The following is a 14325-nucleotide window of genomic DNA, read 5'->3' as shown; positions in this document are numbered from 1 at the left end:
TCCCAATTTATATTCAGCACCCAGCCCAGTACCTGAGACATGCGGGCACTCAGAAGTCATTTCATGCATTCGTGCTTGCGTGAATGAATGAACGGTTACAGTTGAGCTCTGCTTGCCTAAGAACCATTCTGTCACTTCCAGGTGACTTTGTTGTGATCTATTATGTATTTATCTTTTCAGCTTTTTGTGGGGTTTTTTGAGGAAGATTAGCCCTGAGCTAACTACTGCCAATCCTCCTCATTTTGCTGAGGAAGACTGGCCCTGAGCTAACATCCATGCCCATCTTCCTCTACTTTATACATGGGATGCCTACCATAGCATGGCCTTTGCCAAGCAGTGCCATATTGGCACCCTGGATCCGAACTGGTGAACCCCAGGCCGCTGAGAAGCAGAACGTGCGAACTTAACCACTGCGCCACCGGGCTGGCCCCGTATTTATCTTTCTGTTGCATCCTCAAAGGAAAAGCCTATTTCCCTTATTTCCAAAATCCTTCCTGGAGGACCCTCACTGTAACCCAAATACTGACATCTTAGGCAACGGTTGATGTGGAATTGATTTAGTCTGAGGACATCGGACATCTAACACTAGTCAGAATACAACAAATAAAAATGATTGGCATTTATTGAGTGTTTACTATTCGCAGGCACAATGCTAAGAGTCTCAATATTCACAGCAATCATATGAAGTAAGTACCAGTGTTATTACCATTTTGCAGATAGGGAAGCCGAGGCACAGAGTAACTTTTCAAAACTCACACAGCAGGGTAAGTGGTTGAACTGGATTCAAACCCAACAGGCCACATTGTGCTATGCTGCATCAAATATTCAGGGTTGAAACCGACAGTATTATTAATTGCAGCTCACAACACAAATTGGTTGGCAAGTGGAACAGCATGGCCTGTGTTGTGTGGTGAAGAAAAGACTGAGCCGATGGGCGCCATGTGGGGCCTGTGAAGCCGGACTTCAGAAAACCTGTGCTCATGTGGGCTTCCAAGAAAAACGCCTTCAGATCCCACCTTTTTCCTGTGCTGGGTAATCACAGGATTTACCTGGAGGAGCCAGGATTGTGTCTCTTGTGATCCTGGCTGGAGGCTCAGACTGCCTGTTGCTACTGGAGTCATCTATAATTAGAGGATTAAACCATCTCACATTTGGGCTGACTGCGGGCATCCTTGACAAGCATCAGTCTTACTGATGGGTACGGAAGTCTCTGTGGTTTGTGGCTCCATGTAGAGATCGATAGAACTTCAGAAAAACAGAACAGGAAAATAAACTGCAGAAACCTTTCAAGTTTTCATTTCTGCTGGCTCAGATTTTATTCCCTTTTTTGAACGTTTTGTGCACCAGAGATACATGGCCATCCTTCCTGCCTCTGCCACCCTGCAGACCAGCTGCGGTGCAACGTCTCCACTGCTCGCACTGCACGCACTGGATTGTGTACAGTAGGGACACTGTCATTCACACCCTCAGGCTCCTTTGGCACAGGTAAAAGCATCAGGGATCTCTTCCACAGCTGCCCTTGCTTTCACTGGCTCCTCGCTGTATGCGGGCTCCTGAGCTGAGGATAGTAGTCTGCATTCTGCCCCCAGGCATTGGCCCTTTGAAGTCCCCAGAAGCACTGATCCTCAGCCCCAGTCTTTCTGACCTCCCTGCTGGTCAGCTACTAGATTCTCATCAAATTATAACATGTTTATTACAGAAACATCAAATGACATCAAAGTATATGAAGGAGAAAGTCAAAGCCCCCCAATCATCCTACCCATACCCTAGAGGTGACCACCGTCATTAGCCTGGTACCTAAATTCACAAACCCCTTCAAAGCACCTAAAACTTGATAGATATATAAATGTTCACAAATAAGATATTTTTACTAATAATCTAATTTTCTTAACATGTTATGAACATTTGTCTATGTTTGGATAATCTGAAAGATGAGTTTCCCTTATCCTTATTAATGGCTGCATAATATTTCATAGTCCAAAAGCAAACCCATCTCAGCAAAGAGAATCACCTTATAAAAACTGACCATCTTCCTTACACCTTTCCGCCATGACATCTCCCCAAATCCAACCTTTTATCAAGTCCGGGTGAATTTGCTTCCTGAATTCCCTCAAACGCACCCTCCTCTCATCCCTGTCATCACCACTTGAGCCTATCTACCATCTCTCTCATCTAAACTTCTGCAATTGTCTCTCGATTGGTACCTTTTCAAATTATAAATTTGATCAGATCATCAACCCCAATATCCAGCCCCTCTTGCTTTAAAAGCAATGTAATAGCTTTGTTCTTGAGATGAGGACAAGATACCTTAACACGGCCACAAGGCTCTCATGAGGAGGCCCCTGCGGAAGCAAAGGGTCATGCACTTTTAAAATTTTGATAATCATTGTCAATCTGCTCTCCAAAAAGGTAAACGAGCTTCTATCACCACCAAAGGTATTCTGAAAGTGCAAATGAGAAAATGTTCTTTTAAATTCCCCTACCTCCACCCCACCACCACAACCAATGAAAAACAACCTTATACCAAAAAACTCTCCAGGCCTAGACGTTGATTCCACCAGCATCAAGTCTTTACATCCATAAAATAATATGACTTGAGGCAATTTCAAATTAATACAGAAAATACTGCAGTAGCGTCAGCTCTGGCAGCTAGGTTACCACACGAAAGCTCAGTCGGGAGGTAATTACAAACCATAGACTCCTGGGCCTCCTGCAGACCTGAAAGAGGGCGGGTCTGCTTGGCTACGGAGCACTTCCAATTTCAGTAGCTCTCAGGCAGCCAGCTGGAGGCTGCCATCTGGTTCGTGAAGGGAAGTCCCTGGATGGTTCTTTCTTCAATCTGGAAGAGTGTTTGCTGTCCATTTCCTCTTTTTAACTGTTCTCTGGATGAATTTGAGGCCATACCTTCCCCATACATTTTCTCCAGGTTAATTCTTGATTAATGCCCAGCAAATTGTAAGACCTCTCAGCTGAGAATGAAGTCACATTTTTGAACCCATGTTTATACTGGATTCTGGTTCAGCCCCAACCCGCTACTGCCCAATTATTCAGACTTTTTAATGCAAGCCACAGAAAAAAGCAACAGCTTAAAATTTCCTCCAAATATAGCCCCCACAATTCATTAATTCATTCATTCGCTCACTCAATAAAGAACTATGGAACACCTGTCATGTGTCAAATACTGAGTAAACTGCCAGGAAAATAGCAAAGAAAAAGACAGAAACAAAACCTATTCTCCTGAGGATAGCAGCCTAGAAAAATAATGTATGACGTGAACAGGGCCCCAAGACAATGGGTCATTTCTGACTTTTATTCAAGGCCACATTTCTGTCCTCATCATTTAACTTCAGATCTCATCCAGGAGGGTTCCCGGGTTACGCACACAGCCTGCACTGTGCTTTCCCAGAGAGAACTCCCAAACAAGATGGAATCTTCTCAATTTAATGCCTTTTGTTTTCAGGGCCTTTGGCCTGTTTTTCTTGTCTGCTTTTAAAAAGAAATCTTCCTAGTCCCTAGGGTAGATTAAATTATTGACCCCAAGTCTTCACCACTCCTTGCATTCATCCCCTTTGCCAAGTGACTTTGTGGTTTCTCCCACTGGAAGACCTTGACCTTGAGCTCAGCCATGTGATTTGCTTTGGTCAACAGACATTAGCAAATATGACACGAGCAAAACCACAATGTGCTTGCTGGAATGGGGCGTACTCTTGCACTTCTACAATTACTGTGATAACAACATGACGCAGTCAGTCCACTGATGCAAGGAGGAGGAAAGACACCTGGAGGAAACCTGGACCCAACCTGTAAATTGGAGTCAGGCCCAGGAGAGCTCATCCTACATTAGCTCAACCTCGACTTACTCACAGGCACTTGAGTGAGAACAAATGGTTGTTGTCTGAAGGCACTGAGTTTGGGGCGGTTAATACAGTTCCTACAACTGGTGCAAACATCTCTAAGTCCCTCTCCCTTGGAACTGTTAGGCCTCCTCTGGAAACCCAAACTACAAGATGACCATGATTTAAATTTTTTAGAGGAGTCTGTCCCTTGAGAAACTATCACGAATGGGATATTTTTACTAACAAACTGAGCTGTTCCTCTGTCCTCTCTTTGGTGAATCTGTTGTCTCAGGTCGTTTCTGCACTCCTTCCAACCATACAGCACTGGATTCTTCTAGGCTCCTTCTTGGAGGAGTGCCGGAAGAGCACTTTGGGTGTAGAGCACACAGGTGTACTTAAAATAGGTCTTTCATGTTTATTAGCCACGTGACCTTGAGCTGTAAGGTGATTTAAAGTCTCTGAATCTCATTTTACCCAACTGAAAAATGAGACTATTACTCATCTCAAACTGGATAGTATCTGTGAAGATCTTGACTTTGGGCTCAATTATGGGATTCAGTAGAAGTTGTAAGGTGTTTTTTTTCTCTAATACTGTTTTATAGCTGTTGTCAGTTTGTGTTTTTTGTTTTCTATTCTTAGCTTGTCATCGTTCTTTACTGTATCTGGGGAATTGTCAGAACTAAATAAATAAAAAGAGGCCTTCCTACACTTTCTAGAAAAGTATATTTGAAAAAAATGCCTCATATTACCACTTCAAAATCTCAAAGTAAGCAATCAACATATATGACTATATAAAAATAAAGGATGTCGGGGCTTTGGGGACAAAAAGAAGCCAAACATGGTCTCCTCTCTTATCTGATGAAATAATCCAAAATTAGTAAATAACAATAATAGCAGCAAAAAAACAAAATTCATTGACAACAATCCAAACATCTACAAACTTCAAAAAGTGGTGATCAAGAAATGAATCAAGTTTATGGTGTGGCTCTATAAAGTCCTAACGTTGCCCTCAGCTCCCAGAAACCAAACTGGGGGAAAAAGGTGAGTCAACAAAATTGTGAGACTTCTCTAACAGCCTCCAGTCTGGAGAAAAGACTGGGGGCTGAGCCAAGTAAAAATCATGGCTAAAACTCTCGAGATAAAAGCCCCCTCCCACTCACAGTGGAATCCTGGGGTCTCGGTAGAAGCAGTAAACGGCCTTCCAAGGTGCCATGCTGCATCGAAAGGATGATCTGAAGCCTGTGGGCATGCTCTCTAGGAAGCAGATACACCCTGACCAGGAGGTATATATTCAGAACAGAATCTTTAACAAAGTTCCAGAAGACAGCCTGGAGCCCAAGTCACACAGCAAAGCCAGCCTATAGCTCTGGAAGACTTCTTCTCCTTGGCCTCCCACCCCAGCTCTTACTCTGTACCCTGGGGGAAACCGAGAAGTGAACAAAACTGAAATCTCACAGCCTTTAAACTGCAGGTGAGAAGAAAAAAAGAACGGCTACCAAGGGAAAGGAGCCAAGAAGATTCATCCACATTCAATCAGAGAAAACAGAAGGGTGAACCAGGCTGCCCACATTAACATGAACAAGATAAAAAGAAAAGGCATGGCAATTACGCAAACATACCATATTTAAAGAATATACTAATGACAAAGTATCCATTTTAGAAGAAAATTTCTTGCAAATGATTTGGTCTATAAAGAACTCAATAAAAACATGAAATCAATAATCAAGAATATGAAGGCAAAATTACTAAGCAACAGAATGAGACCAAAAGAGAGATTATATAGCCAATGAAATAACTTGAAGACCAAAATCACATCATTAAAGAACTAATAATCAAATTAGAAACATCAGTGAACAAACCAGGCCTCACTGATTGAGGAATGATGCAAGATAATCAAAAATAAGTTTTAGAAAAGAAAGACAAGGAGTTTTAAAGCACTTAAAAGACAATAGATATGAAGGGCAAAGGCCATCCAACATAGGAATTTTCTGTGGAGAAGAGCCCCAAAACAGAATTAGAAATGTAAAGATCATTTACAAGGACGTTCCCTGCTGTAAAGGAAGAAATGATAGCATGTGTCAGAAAATTCCAGTATGAAATTATCAACAAGACATCAACTTCTTGCATTATTGAGATCCAAAGACTATGAAAGAATTATGCAGGTAACCAGCACCCTTCAAAAAAAACATAGAATCACCTATAAAGAGGCAAATACCAGACACATAGAGGAAACAGACAAGTATTCTCAACATGAAAGAACTTGAAGAACAAAGCATCTAAGAGTCCTTCTTGAAAAACCCAACTAATAATGAATCCACCAGTCAAGAATGAAGGAACAGCAATAAAAGGAATAGAGCAAAATTCAGTGCCCAAAGACTGAAAGAAATGGCGACCCCAAACTTTTATACCCAGCCAGGTCAATGAAGGCAACCAATAGAAATTTTCAAGCACAGAAGAATTCAGAGAGCGAATACCATTAGTTCATCTCAAAAAAAACTTGACAAGGAAATCCAGCAAACCAGAAAAGAATCATAATTTTTAAAAATAAATAATTCAGGGGGCTGGCCCCGTGGCCGAGTGGTTAAGTTCGCGCGCTCCGCTGCAGGCGGCCCAGTGTTTCGTTGGTTCGAGTCCTGGGCGCGGACATGACACTGCTCATCAAACCACGCTGAGGCAGGGTCCCACATGCCACAACTAGAAGGACCCACAACAAAGAATATACAACTATGTACCGGGGGGCTTTGGGGAGAAAAAGGAAAAAATAAAATCTTTAAAAATAAATAAATAAATAAATAATTCAGGAAAGCAGAAACTGTGGTATAAGAGCAGGTAGGGGGCAGAAAATTCATTTAATCATAGATGTAAGACTAAACCATGAAAATTATGGAATTATAGAATTATAAATATAGACTATAAATGCTTTATACTCTGACATTTTTTAAAATAATGTTACTAAAAAACTTATAAGATGAGAGGAGTGGGAAATGAGGTGAGAGGAAGATTAAAAGTTTTAATTTCCTTATCTTTCATAGCAGAGAGTCAATCAATATGTCTAAAATTAAACATAGATCTTTAAAAAAACATAATAACTCTAGTTTCTTAATTTTTTTTATAATCTTTCTTTGTAACCTTAGGGAGAAGTTTTAGGATCTAATATCTCTGTGGTGAAAAAACATTATCTGAAGTTCCATAATTCCTTTGGTTTCTTTTTCTTCTGTTAAATTCAAGAAAAACTCAATTTAATTCTTTTTTATTTTTCTGAAAATGTATAGCAAGACCCAACTTTTACAAAATTATTCTGCATTTTTCATACCATTTACACACTTAAAGAGCTACCTGGATTGAAGCTCACCTGAAGGTATTAGGTTACTTCTTGACAGGATTGAAGGCAATATTTTCACTCTCCTCCTCCTTCTTTTACTTACATATTTAATATTCAACATACATTACCTATATAAGAACAATAAAGTCATTTAGTCTTAAGTAAATAAATACCAGATTGCAAAAATTGGTCACAAAATCCTCCCACCCCTGTATCCATGCCCCTTTGCAATATGGTTTTGCAGCTCCACCACCAAGGGGTCTCTTGAATCTGAACTGCACTATGACTTGACTGGTTCTATCCAACAGAATGTGGCAGAAATATCATAAGACTTCTGAAAGTATGCTTTAAAAGTCCTTGCAGCTTCTTCTCTCACCTTGTTGGAATACTTCCCTGAAACTGCCATGTGAAGAAGCCCCAGCTAACTTACTGAAGGAGGAGAAGCCACGTGGAGCAGTCGAGCAATCAAAGCCTCATAGACCAGCCAGCGACAACCAGCACCAACACCACATCTGTGAATGAGGATGTCTTAGACCATCTAGCCCCATAGAGCAGTCAGATGACTACAGTCACCAAGTGACCCCAGATGAGGCTAGCATAATTCTGCCCAGCTAAACCCAACTCAAATTGCTGCTCCACCAATAAATAGCAAATAAAATAGCTATTGCTTTAAGCTGCTAATTTTGGGGTGGTTTGCTATCCAGCTATAGATAACTGATACACATTAACACAGGCTCAGCGTGTCAAAACATAGTCAGGCTTGCAATTTAAATGGAAGACCGAGGGCCGGCCTGGTGGCACAGCGGTTAAGTTTGGATGTTCTGCTTCGGTGGCCCAGGGTTTCACAGGTTCGGATCCCAGGTGTGGACAGGGCACCACTTGTCAAGCCATGCTGAGGCAGGTGTCCCACATATAAAAGCAGAGGAAGATGGGCACAGATGTTAGCCCAGGGCCAGTCTGCCTCAGCAAAAAGAGGAGGATTGGCAGATGTTAGCTGAGGGCTAATCGCCCTCAAAAAATAAATTAATTAATTAATTAATTTAATTTAATGGAAGATTGAGTACATATATTTGTCTCCCCAAGTCCACTGAGCTGACGTTATAGAAATACAAAAGAATAAAACCATAAGAACAAATTCTAATGGCCAAGGCTGTGTCATATGCTCATGTCTAAACCAATCCTGGCAAAGAGAATACGACCACAGCAACTGATTCATACATCATAACTCACCCTCCAGCTCTGGGAGGGGATCACCTTCCCTGAGTACAGGGCCTAGCAGATGCCAAGTATCCAAAATATTAGAGGTCTTCCAGAAAGGAAGATTGAGGGTCACTCACATCTACCGACCAATATTATGAAAAACATATTCCAGTAAAACTTTGTCTAAGCAGTAGCTGAACCCTGAGAAGTGAGATAAATACTTCACATGTAATCAAATATAAAATCCATATTTATAGGGGAAAGAAGAGGAAAAGGAACCAAGAAAGGAGACAGATATGGAACAATCATAAAATCAGAAGACACTAGCAGTATATTCATTCAACCACAGATGTTAATTGAGTGTCTACCATGTGCTGGCCACTATACATACACCAGAAACTGAAGGAAAGCACTGCAACAAATAAAGGGTGGTAAGGCTGTCAAATGCTACAAAAAAGCCAAAGAGGGGGCCGGCCCCATGGCCTAGTGGGTAAGTTCGCGTGCTCCAATTCAGCGGCCTGGGGTTTCACCAGTTTGGATCCTGGGCACGGACATGGTACCGCTCATCAGGCCATGCTGAGGCGGCATCCCACATGCCACAACTAGAAGGACCCACAGCTAAAAATATACAACTATGTACCCGGGGGCTTTGGGGAGAAAAAGGAAAAATAAAATCTTTAGGAAAAAAAAAGAAGTCAAAGAGAATGCGGTCTAACAAAGGGCCGCTGGCTGCAATGGAGGAAGGACGTCCTGGATTACTCTGGAAAGTGCAGTTTTAGTAGAGACTGGAGGTGGATGCAGATAGTAAAAGTTATAGATGGAGTCATGGGTGAAAATGAATACAGGGATTACGAGACCACTTATTTAGAAATTTGGGGCACGATGGGAAGACAAGGAAAAGGATAGCAATCACAGGGAGCAGCTGAATCAAGTAAAGGCTTTATTAAAGTAGATTCGTTGAAAAGAGAGAACTTGAATTTGAATAGAGAGAAAGACAAGCAGATGTCTATAAAGGCTTTGATGTCCTGAGGTGAAATGGAGAGAAAACAGGGCCATCCCATCAGATGGTCCAACTCTTCTCTCAGCAAAGGAGGAACGAGCTTTTTTCAGAAGATAGATTCCTCTCTGTGACCAATTCAGAGACTCCAAAGCCTAGAGGGTGGTTCTAGGATGGTTTTCAACCTTCCTCATCCAAGCAGATGGAAAATCCAGCCCAGGCTAACAAGGTTATGGCCACCGATGTGTTGTGAAGTAAGAGGTACTACTTACACCACAATCCACGAGTAGGAGACAACTCTAAAATGGTTCCAGTGATCTTCACCCCCTGGTATGCGTGCCCTTGCCTAATGCCCTCCCCTTGAGTGAGGGCTAACCTTCTGACTCACTTCTTTATGCATAAAATATGACAAAGGTGATAGGATGTCACTTCCAAAATTAGGTTACAGAAAGACTTTGGCTTCCTGTTGAGTTTGTCCTCTCGCTTGCTCTAATGAAGCCAGTTGCCATGTTGTGATCTGCCCTATGGGAAGTCCATAAGCCTATGGCGAGAAAGTGAGGGAAGATTCCAGCCATCAGCAAGGGAGGAACTGAGATCCGTCAGTCCAACAACCCAGGAGGAACCTAATCCTGCCAGAAGCCTTATGTGTGAGCTTAGGAGTGAAGACTTCCCCAGTTGAGCCTTGAGATTACCGCACTCTGAGTCAACACTTTAATGGCAGCCTCGAAAGAGACTCTGAACCCAAGAAAACCACACCTGGATGACCCACATAAGCTGTGAGAAAATAAATGTTTGTTGTTTTAAGTTGCCGAGCTTTGGGGTAATTTTTAATGTAGCCACAAATAACAGATACGCTTGGTGTCACAGTTCTGATAGGATCTAATGAAGCCTCTCAACAAAGGGTTTCACTGTGCTCCCTGATGACAGCCCCAACTATTAGAGATAATCTCCAAAATACCACTTGTTCCCTCTTAAGAATACATAATAGAGACACTTCCCAAGAATAGAAATATATTTCGTTTGAACTCTGTCCTCTGTTTCTGAAATCTCGGAACCATCTTTACTTCTCACTCAAAGACCAGCTCCTTCCACAGGGAAACTGCCTCTGATAATGAGGTCTCCTCCTTTTCCCATCTCCGTGATCCTGCCCCACTGGAATATTGATCGCCTGAGCCCCTAAGGCCCCTTTTTTCTTTAGTACTTTCCAGTATCAGTTATTTATTGCTGTGTAACAAATCACCTCAAAACTTAATGTCTTAAAACACTATTAATATATTATTTTTCACCATTCTGTGGGTTTGCTGGGCGATTCTTTGATGGCCTCACCTGGACTAACTCATGCGTCTGCATTGAGCTGGAGGGTCTGCTTGATGCTTGACTCGACTGGGATGGTGAGGATGCCTGGGATTTCTGGACCTCTCCCTTTAGGTGTTCTTTCATCCTCAAGGAGACCATGCCAAGCTAGGCTTGCACACAAGGTGGCGGCAGCATTCTAAGAGGGCATGCCTCGATGCACAAGCACTTATTAAGCTTCTGCTTGCTTTATGGATATTGATCCCCATTAGCCAAAGCAAGTCACATGACCAAGTCCAGCATAAAGGAACCACACAAGAGCATGGATAGTGGGAGGGTGTCACTGGGGGTGAGTTAGGAGGAGCCATCTACCACACCGCCTAACTCAGTCCTAACCACTATCCCTAGATTCATCTTTCCCAAACACCTGTTCCATCATCCCATATCCTTGCTCAATCATCTCTCGGTATCTCACGAGCATTGAACAATTTCTTTCATAGCCACCTTGTGGATGAAATGTGGGATAAATGTTACATTTAGGGAGGAAGCAGGCCTGCTATTCTGCCTGCTACTGATTGATCACATCTGAGGATTACAACCAACTCGGCAACCAGAGGACAGTCAGGATGGGGAGGGATCTCGAAACCCTCTCTTGTCCGAGTGCACAAACTGTCTTTCATGTCTTTATCCCTAGTCCCAGTCTACAATGTATTAGGCCGACAAATATTTGATGGATGAATGAATGGATGGATGAACTGATTAATTAATTAAAGTGAGAGAGTTGAATGAACAAAGGATTCTTAGCCTAGAGCAGTGGTTCTCAAATTTGAGCATTCATCAGAATTACCGGAGGATTTGTTGAAGCACAGATTATGGGGACCCATGCCCTAGGTCGGGGGGAAATGCGCTGAGAATTTGCATTTCTAACAAGCTCCCAAGTGATGCTGATGTTGCAGATTGGGGACCACACTTTAAGAACCCCTGGCCTAGGGATGGGACAGTCGAGGGAAGACACTCAATATCTAAATATCTAAAGAACTGCTGCAGCCCAAAGAAAGCTGATTTGTTGTGTGGCTCCAGACTACAAAGATTTGGAAAGTTACCTGGAGATAGATTATGACTCAACTTTAAAGTACGTTTTCTAATAACTAGAGTTGCGTAACAATGGAATAGGCTTGTCCTCTCCTGCCTCTTCTCCTGCCTGCCCTTAATTCTCTCCTACCCCCGTGTTCCTCTTCCAATAACAAGTTTACAGCCCTGGCTGAGAGTGTAGATCTCACATTTCCACAATCAGAAATGTCCCTGTTCTAGGAACCAAGTGTCAGCAATTTTCTGAATATAATCTTGTGAGAGGAGAGAAAGAATCAGGCTCTTAAATGTCCATTTGTCTCATTTTGCGCTGTAATATTATGATGACTTTTGGCTCAGGTAAGCAAAGCAATCTACATTTGGCCATTTCTGTATGTTTATCCCATACCACTAATTTCTAATAAAAAAAATCAAATCTCATTTTAACATGACACCATTTTGTTTCCCTGGGGAATTACACAAACATCCGTAACAATTTTGCTTCTGAGCGTGGTGCCGCAGGAAATGCTGATAACACAATTTCTTAACACACACCAAGTACACAGGTTACACAAAAGCAGATTCTATTTTAGCCTTTTTGAAAGGCTGTTTAAAAGTTAAGTTCTCCTTAATGACACAGCAAGAAAAGGGCTTTGCTTTTTTTCTCTCAGCATCTCAGCTTCCCCCTCTTTGTGGGCTTAGATGCTTCCCTTCTTCCTCGTGTTATCTGTGTTTCCTGCTCATCTCAACTTGATGACATGTTGCTGAGACAACTAAGTCGCTAACCTTCTTAACTTGGCTTTTGTGATGTGCTTGTGTGTGTTTAGGAGGGATATTTTCATTTCTCTTAGGACACTCTCTGTGTCTGCTCTGGGGAGGGATCTCAGACCTGAAGGTGGAGAAAAGGGAGTCTTTTTAAGTGCTTGCTATTCACATCGTCTTTCTACTTCCTTTAAGCCCATCATTTGTCGTGGTAGGCGCTGGTGGAAGCTTCTCTGGCTGCCTATGGTCGGGATTAAGTTACTCAGAGATGGCACCCGTGTTCCAGCCCTGACTCCTAGGCGAAGGGAAGGTCCAAGGACAAGAAGCGGATAAAGTGTCCATCACCCCAGTTCCTTTATTTTTTTCTCTTTTATCCCTTTGCCAAAAGTGGGGAGGCAGCTTAACTGCAAAACAATGACTGTGCAGTCCTTTCGTCTATTTGGTTATCCAATAAAATAAGATTCTGACATAAACAAAACCCACAGTGTCCTCAACATTGGGCCAGCTCCGCACTGGGCTGCCATATGTACTGAAATAACGCTTTGCTGTTCTGCCTGTGTATCCTCCCCCCCCCCCACCCTCTGGGTGCTCCCCTTGAGGGCTAACGTCTGTCGTTTCTATCTTTGCCCCCATCGAGCCTATCTTGCGTCTTCACATAGCGATTGCACAACAGAGAGCACCTCCTGCTCAGAAGTAAATGGATATGAAGAATGGATCCTAGACAATCATTTCTTTTTTTTTTTCCTCCCCAAAGCCCCAGTACATAGTTGTATATACTAATTGTAAGCCATTCTGGTTCTTCTGTGTGTCATGCTGCCGCAGCATGCTTTGATGAGCAGTGTGTAGGTCTGTGCCCAGGATCCCAGCTGGCAAACCTTGGGCCACGAAAGCGGAGCATGTGAACTTACCCACTCTAACACAGGCCAGCCTGAAAGTCATTTCTTAAAACACAATTCATTAGAGGTAGTTTTCAAACATTGTCAATACAAACTCACCTAACCAAATCTAAACTGAGATGGAGAAAGGATATTGAATTTAGAAACTATTTTTAGCCCATCTTTGAAATATCTTCTTTGTCTAAATTTTTCACTTTTCAAGCAGAATTTTGTTGGTTATTTACTTACTTATTTTACAGTTGTAATTCAGGTGTCATCTCCATAGGTGTCCCCAGTCCTTCCAGCCTTCTGGTGGGCAGTGTCTTCCAGATTCCCTCTAAAACCTAGGATGATGTTCTCATGGCAGCCTCTAACTCTAGTTTCCTCTCCATGCCGAACTCTCAGTGTCTCTCTCTCTCTCTCATCTCCTGCGGTGCATCTCTCATCTAAGCTGCCAGTTGATTTAAAGGTGGAACACCGGCCCTTTGTCTTCACTTCCGCAAGTTGAACCCTAACCGAGACTGGCGTGTGTGGAAGACTAACAGAAGCTCGGGCTTGGGGTCTGTTAGGGCACAGGATGGACAACAAACACTTTCCACTCCTTTGCTCCCCAGGACCAAATATCTGCCCCATCACTGAGCACTGAGGCAGCTCCTGCCCTTGGAAGGCACTCAGGGAAGGGCTGAAGAGAAGGACAGCAACCAAAGAAGACCTTCAAGTTCCTAGAAAGAGCTGAGCTTTCTGGGAAGGAAAAGAAATTGTGATTTCCAAGATCCAGAGCCTAGAGCACTTGAATACTATTTGTGAAATAAATTCAAGAGTGGGGTAGAATGCAGTAATGACATGAGCCATTTTCCTGCCTGACAATGAGATTTTTTTTAAAAAGGAAAAGGAAAACCTTCCTAATCCTCAGGAAAAGAGCCTGGGGAAAGAAGGAGCCCCTAAAGAGAAAGAGACCAGTGCCTCACTCTC

Source organism: Equus asinus, chromosome 21, assembly GCF_041296235.1.
Source record: "Equus asinus isolate D_3611 breed Donkey chromosome 21, EquAss-T2T_v2, whole genome shotgun sequence".
In the NCBI taxonomy this organism is placed as follows: Eukaryota; Metazoa; Chordata; class Mammalia; order Perissodactyla; family Equidae; genus Equus; species Equus asinus.
The sequence above is the reverse complement of the archived record's forward strand: the minus strand, read 5'-3'. Positions refer to the sequence as shown.